Source organism: Heteronotia binoei, chromosome 10 (genome assembly GCF_032191835.1).
Source record: "Heteronotia binoei isolate CCM8104 ecotype False Entrance Well chromosome 10, APGP_CSIRO_Hbin_v1, whole genome shotgun sequence".
NCBI lineage: Eukaryota > Metazoa > Chordata > Lepidosauria > Squamata > Gekkonidae > Heteronotia > Heteronotia binoei.
This window is the reverse complement of record NC_083232.1, coordinates 38,050,810-38,058,285: the sequence shown is the minus strand read 5'-3', so window position 1 is coordinate 38,058,285 and position 7,476 is coordinate 38,050,810. Positions and strand designations below refer to the sequence as shown.

At 45.0% G+C, this 7,476-nt stretch overlaps 1 protein-coding gene across 2 annotated transcripts in view; it reads left to right on the top strand.

The window, feature by feature from the left end:
- The first annotated feature begins 4,515 nt into the window (after positions 1-4,515).
- The window catches only part of PTER (phosphotriesterase related), a 36,503-nt gene continuing 33,542 nt past the window's right edge, over positions 4,516-7,476 (top strand). The window contains exon 1 of one of the 2 annotated variants that reach the window (XM_060248434.1): positions 4,516-4,686. The gene's annotated coding sequence lies outside the window, so the exon portion shown is untranslated. The remainder of the gene's footprint in view (positions 4,687-7,476) is intronic. The other variant, XM_060248433.1, reaches the window with a different exon arrangement.

The following is a 7,476-nucleotide window of genomic DNA, read 5'->3' as shown; positions in this document are numbered from 1 at the left end:
CTGGTATCAGTGACGCACCGTCAAAGGCCGGTAGGGAGATCTCCCCTCCCAGCCCGCAGCGATCCACGCAAAGGACCTCTGTCTTCGCTGGGTTCAGCTTCAGCCCACTCAGCCTGATCCAGTCTGCCACGGCCTGCAGCGCCCGGTCCAAATTTATAGGGGTGCTAGCGGTCCGGCCGCCCATCAATAGATAGAGCTGGGTGTCATCAGCGTACTGATGGCAACCCAGCCCATGTCTCCGGGCAATCTGGGCAAGGGGGCGCATAAAGATATTAAACAACATTGGGGAGAGAACTACCCCCTGAGGCACCCCACAATTAAGTAGGTGTCTCCGGGACATCTCTCCTCCAACTGCCACCCTTTGTCCCCGACCTTCAAGGAAGGAGGAAAGCCACTGTAAGGCTAGCCCCTGAATTCCTGCGTCGGCGAGGCGGCGGGTCAGCAGCCGATGGTCGACCATATCGAACGCAGCCGATAGGTCTAGCAACAGCAATACCGCCGAGCCGCCTCGATCCAGATGTCGCCGGAGGTCATCCATGAGGGCGACCAACACCGTCTCCACCCCGTGGCCCGGACGGAAGCCGGACTGATATGGATCCAAGGTGGAAGTGTCATCCAGAAAGCTCTGCAACTGCAATGAAGAAGAAGAAGAAGAAGAAGATATTGGATTTATATCCCGCCCTCCACTCCGAAGAGTCTCAGAGCAGCTCACAATCTCCTTTACCTTCCTCCCCCACAACAAACACCCTGTGAGGTGGATGGGGCTGGAGAGGGCTCTCACAGCAGCTGCCCTTTCAAGGACAACCTCTGCCAGAGCTATGACTGACCCAAGGCCATTCCAGCAGGTGCAAGTGGAGGAGTGGGGAATCAAACCCGGTTCTCCCAGATAAGAGTCCGCACACTTAACCACTACACCAAACTGGCTCTCCACAGCCTTCTCGATAATTTTGCCCAAAAAGGGCAAATTTGAGACCAGCCGGTAATGAGCCAATTCGGCCGGATTTGATGTAACCTTTTTCAGGAGAGGGCAGACCACTGCCTCCTTCAGAGGGCGGACCATTGCCTCCTTTATGTAATGACAATGGAACAATTAATTCCTTGTGCTTCTCTGTTCTGTTCTGTCACGAGCAACTCTGCCAGGGGATGCAATTGCTTCACTTTGGGCCTAGCTGGGCATTTCATATGCACCTACACAACACTGTTATTTTCATGTAAGGAAAATTGCACACCATCATATTTGAAGAACATATAAAAGAACCATTCCCTTGAAGGAAGGAGAGAGAAGAATCCCTGTGAGCTGCTCAATGTCCAGTTCCCTCACGGAGGCTTCTTCCAGTTGAGCTGGTTCCTCCCTCTTCTAGCCTCCTTCAGCGCCACTAAAAGCTACTTTAAAGAAGCCATTTTGCCTGAAGTATAGGACAGTGACAACTGAGCAGCTTGTCAGATATCCTGATTTAAGAGAGCAGCTTGATAAGAGTAGGTGAGAGCATATATTTAAGCCATCAGTTATGTTGTGACAAGCATGGAAGGCAGCTACTGCAAACAAAGTTTGTGTATGCATGCATGTATGTTTTATTGTGTATTACCTTGAACACATTTTTAAATTAATAAATGTTTCTTTGAATAAACACAGGCAGAGAGATTGTAGTCAATTCTCAATTCTTTTCTGCAAACTGACTTTACCAACTTCAAACTTGCCTCCCCTAACAAACAGAGTCCTACAGATCTTTTCACACATACTCAGACCAGCCTCTAAGCATACGATGCCAAGGAAGATCCTGACTGATTTGGGCTCCTGGGCTCATAACCATGGTGGTTCAAGGCTTTGTGTTTGCTCTTCATACATCATGTATTTACTCCAGAAGACACTGGAGTACATGAGTTAGGGTTTCCAAGTTTGGGCTGGAAAAGTCCTGGAAACAGGTGAAGCCTGAGGAAAGCAGGGTTTAGGAAGGGGAGGGACTTTGGAGGTGTAATGCCACCTCCAAAGCAGCAATTTTCTCCAGAATAACAGAACTGAATTCTGCAGTCTGGAGATCAGTTGTAATTCTGGGAGGTCCCCAGGCCCCTTCTGGAGGATGGCAACCCTAGCACCAGTATAGGCATGGCAAATATGACTGACATGTAAAGTATGAACCAGCCCTTAGATAACAACATATCTGTTTCTCCACATGGCCCCATCTGTGCGGCTACTTAAATCTAGGTATAAAGTCCATGAACAAATATGACAGATCTCTCAGCAAACCCAAGAAAATCCATAGACTGCAAATAAATAAATAAATAAATAAGATTTTTTTTAAAAAAAAAGGAAGTTAACCCCCTCCCCCCAAAAAGTAATAGAGGGGCCACCACTTTTTAATTAATGTGGGACTTATCCTGTGGAGTTCCACAGGGTGCAATCTTATCCCAATACTTTTCAATCTCTATGTTAAGTAAATCATTCATAGCATTGGGGTTGGATATCATCAGGGCTTTTTTTGTAGCAGGAACTCCTTTGCATATTAGTCCACACACTCCTGATGCAGCCAATCCTCCAAAAGCTTACAAGGGTCTTAGAACAAGGCCTACTGTAAGCTCTTGGAGGATTGGCTACCTCAGTGGTGTGCGGACTAATATGCAAAGGCGTTCCTGCTACAAAAACAGACCTAATCATCAATATGCAGATGATACCCAGCTTTATATGTCCTTATCCAAATCCCCTGGTGATATGTCAGAGGTCTTGTGCAACTGCCTGGCTGCTGTGGTACACTGGCTAAGAGTGAACCAATTGAAACTAAACCCTGAAAAAACAGAAATAATTCTGGTTGGGAAGGTGGAGATCTTGAAGGGCATTGTGCTCCCCACTTTTGATGGCATTCAGCTGATCCAGTTAAAAGCCTTAAGGTTATACTGGACCTGACTTTATTACTGAAGCAAGTTAATGCAGCTGCTAAAAAGGCTTTCTTCCAACTCAGCCTAGCCCAAAAGACAGCTCTTATCCTGATACAGCTGATCGGGCCACCTGGATCTACACCACAGTAACATCAGGACTATACTACTTCAATGCACTGGACATTGGTCTCCCCTCAAAATAAATTTGGAAACTCAGCTGATGCAAAGTGCTGCAGCTTGGCAATTATTGGTAGCTAGCTGGATCATGCATATCACTCCTGTTCCGTTAATTAAAGGCGTTAAATACAAAACCCTTCATGACCTTGGATCCTCATATCTATAAGACCACCTCTTTCTGACTATGCTGCACAACAGCTTCACTAATTGGAGCAAGGTCTTCTGAAGGCCAACCTGCAAACGGGCTATACCAATAACTGCACAGACATGTTCCTTCTCTGTCGTAGCCCCCACTTTGTGCAACAGCCTGCTTGAGGAGGCTTTCCTCAAACTGTGCAAAACTGAATTATTCAAGACTTGCCCTGTACTAAATGCTTTGAGTCCTCATTGAGGAGAAAGGTGAAGTGAATAAAGTAAAAGGTGAAGTAAATAAATAATAAAGCTGAAGACTGGGAGGGGGACATATGAAAGTAAGGGTGATTGGTAAGTGGGAAGGGGAGAGGATATGGAGGCTGGCCAGAGGAGAGAAAGAGGAAATCCCTGTAATTCCTTGCCAGTTCCTTGTTTGTCATATAATAGTGTTTTCATTTCATAAGACCTGAAGGTGCTAAAAAAGCTACTTATTACCCCCTGGAAATTTGGACCAATGTGCCTGTGAGCACAAAATCCACAAGTTATTTGTTCTTTATTTGTGAGATGGCAATTGCTTTCTGGATGTCACAAAATCTGCCAGAGGCAGATTTAGCAAGGGAGAGAATAATTTGGACAGTAGCAACGAAGTAATTGAAGGCAGGTTGATGCTAGCTCGCAGGACTCTAAAATCAGGAACAAACTCTGTGATGATCATGTCAAAGGACCTTTAGTTGAAAGATTCGTTGTCAAGTGAAGAGATACCTGACTCCTCAGTAAGGAAAATAGTCCATGCAGATTCAGAATCTCTCATACTGTAAATACTAAGCAAATGCAGCTATTATTTTTGACAGCATCCCCACCGCATATTAGATTCTAGTGAAGGAAGCTGATGAACAGAAGCTGATTCTGGACCGGTGAAATGTGAAAAACCATTTATGTTTCATGGGAGAGAGAAGTTTAGCAAACATCTTCCATCGGATTGCAACGTTCTAACCCAGAACAAGGCTTTGCTTCCAAAGGAGGCCTCTCTGACATCTTAAATACTCTGAATTCTGCCGTCTTTTGACAAATGAATGGGAACATACGATGAAATTAAAGGTACGCTGAAGTTACAGATCCAAGGATCTCATAGCAAGTGGCCCTTAAGTTCTGAGTAAAGCAAAGAAACGTGTAAGCAAGGCGGCTGCCACCTCCAGGTCAGCTGCGGTCGGATCTCCGGGGGCTGCCCTTTTCGCTCTCTTCCCTCAGAAGGCTGACACAGACCGACGCCCATAGGCGCCTTCGCCGGCATTCCGCCTCTAACTGCGAGCCGCCTCCTGCCTGCCGGGTTTTCCCCCACCTTCGAGGGCGGGTTCCAGCCCTTGGGCTCGGCCCACGCCAGAGGCGGGGTTAAGTGAACTCCGGAAAGGTGGTGATCCTGGCGCCTCTAGCTACGAAGTCCGGATTGTGGGGAGCCAGGGGAGAAAGGAGAACAACGCCGGCGGCTTTGTGAGTCCCCACTGAAGGGTGAGCAGGTCCCAGGGCGTGGAAGGCAGTTGTGCTTCTCTTCGGGCCTTAGCCTACACGAGGCGTGAAGACTGGGGTTTTTGGGGGCTGCATTCCCGCGCGTTTTGTTCCGTTTGCGAGGGAGGTGGGAGAGCGCTCGCTGAGGAATTCGCTCTCCCTTTCTGATGTCGCCCTCTTTCCTCCCGCTTGAACTGTGCAGCTTGTCCTCCAGTTTTCTGGATGGAAGGTACGAGAGGCTTATGGCCTTTCACTTCGCCGCAATGGCAGACGGTCCCAAGAGCAAGTGCTGGGCCCTGCGGAAAGTTCTTGGCCAGTTTCTGCAGCTAGACACATGTCGGCTGCATGCATTAATAAATACAACCTCGAGTTCTGTTTTCTGTATTATTGTGTCTTCTTATATTAGAATTTTAATCGTGGCACAGAAATACGTTATGGTATTTTCAAACACACATGAAATCATCTTTTTGTCTGGTTGATTATGCTATGCAAGATGATGGATACTTTGATTTAAATATTTGTTTTTAATTTAAGATTTAAAATTTAAGTTGGCTAATTTAAATCTTGATGACGGTTTTAAGCCTTGCTTTAAATGTGATGAAGACAAGGCCAAAGGAGCCATCTGTCGGGGCTTTGCACAAAGCGGCATCTTGCTTAAACTGGACTGCTATTGGTGCATAGCAGCCATACATGCTTACCTTCCACACCAGAAGGAGAGCTGAATGTGTGTAGCTGCTGCGTAGCACAGTTGAAATGAAGTTTTGAGCCCCCGGAAGATCACTATGGGGGAGCACTTTGCCTTGCTAGCCTCACAATTAAATTTGGCATACGTGTATGTGTGAGAGAGTGTAAACTACATTAAGTGATGGTTAATACATAGCGAGTGAATGTAGAGGTCCATTTACTAAATGGTTTACAAGTAACCTTTGAGGGAGGGGCAAAAGTGGTATAGCCTGATTTGGCCTGATTCCAGATGTTAGAAGCTAAGCAGGGTTGGTATTGGGTGGGAGACCATAAACAAGCACTCTGCAGTGGAAGGCAGTGGTATCCTCACTCCGCCGTGGAGGTTTGCTGGGTGAGCTTGACCCAGATATACTCTCATCCTAAGCTACCTCACGGGGTTGTTGTGAAAATAAATTGGAGGAGAGGAGAACAATGCAAGATGTTTTGGGTTCCCTTTGGGGAGAAAGGCAACATATAAAGTACTTTTGCTACTCACTTGCCTTGAAAGCCCCTTGTTGTTGGGGTTACCATAAGTTGTTTGCACTTACATACTTGCAAATTACTAACCAGTACTTGGTAAGTGACCATCTGTGTTGTCCTGCTAAGTGCTGAATGGAATTTTCTACACTTCTGGACTGGAGAAATGTAGGGAAGCAGTGAACTGATAAGATTCTCTCCTCCACTTGGCAAAATAATGCAGATAACTACTTTAAGAAATAATTATGCATAATAATGATGGTAAATTACTACCTTGTAAATTGTTGCTGTATTCAGGGACAGTGCAATCATACTACTTTAACTGACATGTCTTTTCTTTACAAGTGTAGTGCTGTTTTGTTGTGTAAATGATGTTAAATGATCTCAGCATGTGTCATGCCAGATATCCTAGGATTCTAAAGTAGAGTCTGGCCTACAGTTCTATGAAAATGCCTGCTCTGAATCCAGGTATTCAACCTCCCCTTTCTTTCATAATATTTTTAAAGAATGTACTTGAGACCCAGCATGGTGTAGTTGCTAGAGTATCAGACTAGAATAGGTTCAGACCTCCAGTCTGCCGTGAAGGTAAGTTGGGTGACTTTGGGCCAGTCGCACCCCCTTGGTTTACCTACCTCACAAGGTTGTTGTGAAAATAAAATTGAGAGGAGGGATGATGGAAGCCACTTTGGGTTGTCATTAGGGAGAAAGGCAGCGTATAAATGAAGTAAATAAATTAAGTGAAGTTTAGTAATAGAATACCTGTGGGACAGTCTCCTTCTTTGGAGATTTTAATCTGGACCAATTTCTCTTGTGATTTAATGCTATATTGGGGTTCATTGCTTTTCATTCTTTATTCCCAGTCACACACTGCAGATGATTGTGGCAATACTTGTGTTTATGGATGCAGCTCGTAGTAGGTTAGCCAGCAGTATGTTAACTAGCATGTGAAGTCCTGCCTGGGATTGTTTATAACAGCTGAATAGTTATGAACTAGTGCAGACTCATAAGAAGATAGATGCATTTCTCAGAGTACAACAAAATAGATGGGAGTTGACAAATTGTAGATGTCATTAGCTATAGCACCAGCACTGGTTTAGGTGACTGTTTCTGTCCTGGAAAGCAGTGATGTTGTATGATAAGCAACATTGTCACAGAATGCAAGATTTGGAAGCTGAATTATGGTCAATCTCTTAGTCACCAGGAGATGAATTGCAACACTATGAGCAAACCCGCTTGCCATTATTAATGACTTGGTAAGTACATATCCATATGTCAACAACAGGTTATGCGTCAGGACCAAATGCTTCTGTTCCAGCTTGTGCGCCATGAGAGTCAGAGATGTAAATAAATGAAAAAGGTACAGGCATGAGTCCATGACTGGCTCCTGACCTTGCAGATAACATTGGAAAAGAAGTGTGACTGCTCTAAGGAACAATTGTCATACATCTGTAGAGAAGTAGGCATATAAAAACTATATACTTTAGGATTAAGAACTGATCCAAATATAATGTGTGTGCTCATAGGAGTGTTTAAAAATGGTTTGTCTAGGTAAATGTTTTGGAAAATGTTATGTTGGAATTGAAAATCCATGTA